General features: G+C 37.4%; 1 protein-coding gene and 1 long non-coding RNA gene across 2 annotated transcripts in view; one reads left to right on the forward strand and one right to left on the reverse strand.

The window, feature by feature from the left end:
* The window catches only part of LOC109300140, a 4,555-nt gene extending 2,486 nt beyond the window's left edge, over nucleotides 1–2,069 (forward strand). The window contains exon 3 of the long non-coding RNA XR_002098137.1: nucleotides 1,866–2,069. This is a non-coding gene — a long non-coding RNA (uncharacterized LOC109300140). The remainder of the gene's footprint in view (nucleotides 1–1,865) is intronic.
* Nucleotides 1–2,258, reverse strand: part of MBOAT2 (membrane bound O-acyltransferase domain containing 2) — a 244,416-nt gene that overhangs the window by 175,234 nt on the left and 66,924 nt on the right. The gene's annotated exons all lie outside the window — the stretch shown is intronic.

The raw sequence follows: 2,258 nt of genomic DNA on the forward strand, positions 1-2,258 counted from the left end.
AAAAAAAAAAAAAAAAAAAAAAATCACGCTTCACATATCTGAAGACTTATCAAACCCCCCTTCAGTCTCCTCTTCCCCGAGGAATAGCCTAGCTCTTTCAACCTTTCCTCACAAATCTTGCTTCCCAGGCCTCTAATCATTTGTATTGCTCTCCACTGGACACTTTCCAATCTGTCCACATCTTTCTTGAAATTTGGGGCCCAACATGGGATATAAGAGTCCAGGTGAGGCCTCATCAGTACCAAATACAGCAAACGAATCACTTGCCTTGATTTGCAAGTGACATTCCTTTTAATACAGTCTAGTATGTTGCTGGCCTTCTTTTGCAGTAAGAGCACACTTTTGGCTTATACTCAGCTGATGGTCTGCTTGAATCCCCAGGTCCTCTTCTGCAGTACTGCAGCCTAGCCCGTCATTCCCCATTCTGTATTTGGGTATTCAATGACTGTGTCCCAAGTGCAGGACTTTGTACTACTCCTTGTTGAATTTCATGTGGTTGATTGTAGACCATTTTTCCAATCTAAGCAGGTCATCCTGAATCCTAGTCCTACGCTCCAGAGTCTGCAAATCGACCCTACTTGGCATCATACATTTGTTACTTGTGAGCTCAATCCCATCACCCAAATATCAATTTCCTCCTCCAATAGTAAACAATGACAGACCCAGAACGAACCCTTCAGAAACCCTCCGATTGATGTACTGGATACATAAAGAAAAATGTTTGATCCTATTTTGCTTTTAGAACTGCTTATTCCCTATACTAATAAGATTGTACTGACTTTCTGGCCACCAAGACTTCAGACCTTTCAAAGCTGACCCTCTGCAACCTAGCTTTTACTTATATATTGAAAAAGAGGAAAATAAGCTTTCCTACATTTTCAACATACCAACTGGTTTCTGAACTTTCAATGATCTAGTCATTGAATTGCACTAACTGCATAAATTAGAGATCAAGAAAATGTTCTCTCTCTAAAAACCACCTGGTTTAGCATTTTAGCAGATTTTTGTTCCCATTACTTAGCTAGTAAATTGAAGTTCACCGTTTTGATTTTCAAGGATTAACAACTAACTTTATTTACATCTGTTTGAATAAGGCACAAAACAATCATGTTTGCCATAATTTAAAAATACATTAAAATATTAATTTTAAAGAATTAATTTATAATGTATTTCTAACAACAAAGTCATGTTTAATTTTTGCCCAAGCATTCTAAGCAGGTTTAAAAATTTTTTTTAAATTAAATAAAAACCAAACAAACCAGTTTGTTCAGGAAGACCTGAACAAGTTTCTCCAGGCCTTTAAGGTGCATTAAAAATTAACATTAGAGGTTCATATCCTTCCTCACTTAGTACCTTAAAGAAACCTGCATATAAGGCATCACACCACTTGTTGATCTGAAAGTGTTCAATTATGATAGATGGTGTCTCACCATCATCCAGTATATGAGGGTAAGCTTCGTATTCCATCCTCAATGTGATCTGGGGAAGGATACGTACCTCTCATTTCGTCCCAAATACTGAACTGAAATATCTACATTTCTGTTTTTCCTGTAACCCTGTTAATAAGGAAGAGTTTGAAAACCAGTAGTAGTGCCTGATAGGTGGTATACTAGATTTTGCTAACTGCAAGGGGAACAGAATCCTAAAGCAGGAGATCTTTATGAAAGGGTCATTTCCAATCTGCAAAATTCAATTACAAAAAATTATATCAAGAGCATATATACCATCCAAGTGAAGAATGAAATTATTGCCTGTTCAATTTTATCCAAAGTCACTAGCATGGGAGGAAAGCATTACTGTTACAGTAAGAATAATACACAGTTTAATAGAGATCAAAGAGTCCATTTGTTGTTTTTCTTTTTAAGGAGCCATCATGTTGCAAAAGTCTGGAGAACAAAGAAATCTAGGTGTAAGGGGAAGAATGGAATCGGAATCAACACCGGTCCTTATGGGAGGCAGTAGGCTGCTCCAGGGGGCACCAAAATCCTGACCTGCAAATTGATCCAACTAATTTGTCAATCAAATATTTAATAAAGTGCCTCAATTATCTCACTAAACGAGCTAGTTTACATAGATGAACAAGGTTTTTGTTCCCTCTTAATCCAACATTGTAGCTTTAGGCAACTATTTTTAGAATTTCTCTCAGTGTCCTTCTGTAAACTGGAGAACACTCTTTTTCAATTTTTTTTTTTGCACAAGTTTTTGACCCTGGGATTTCCCGGGGTCAACCCCCCCAACACACACACACACACACACAC

This window comes from Gavialis gangeticus, unplaced genomic scaffold, assembly GCF_001723915.1.
Source record: "Gavialis gangeticus isolate Ggan-Ray unplaced genomic scaffold, GavGan_comp1, whole genome shotgun sequence".
Taxonomy (NCBI): domain Eukaryota; kingdom Metazoa; phylum Chordata; order Crocodylia; family Gavialidae; genus Gavialis; species Gavialis gangeticus.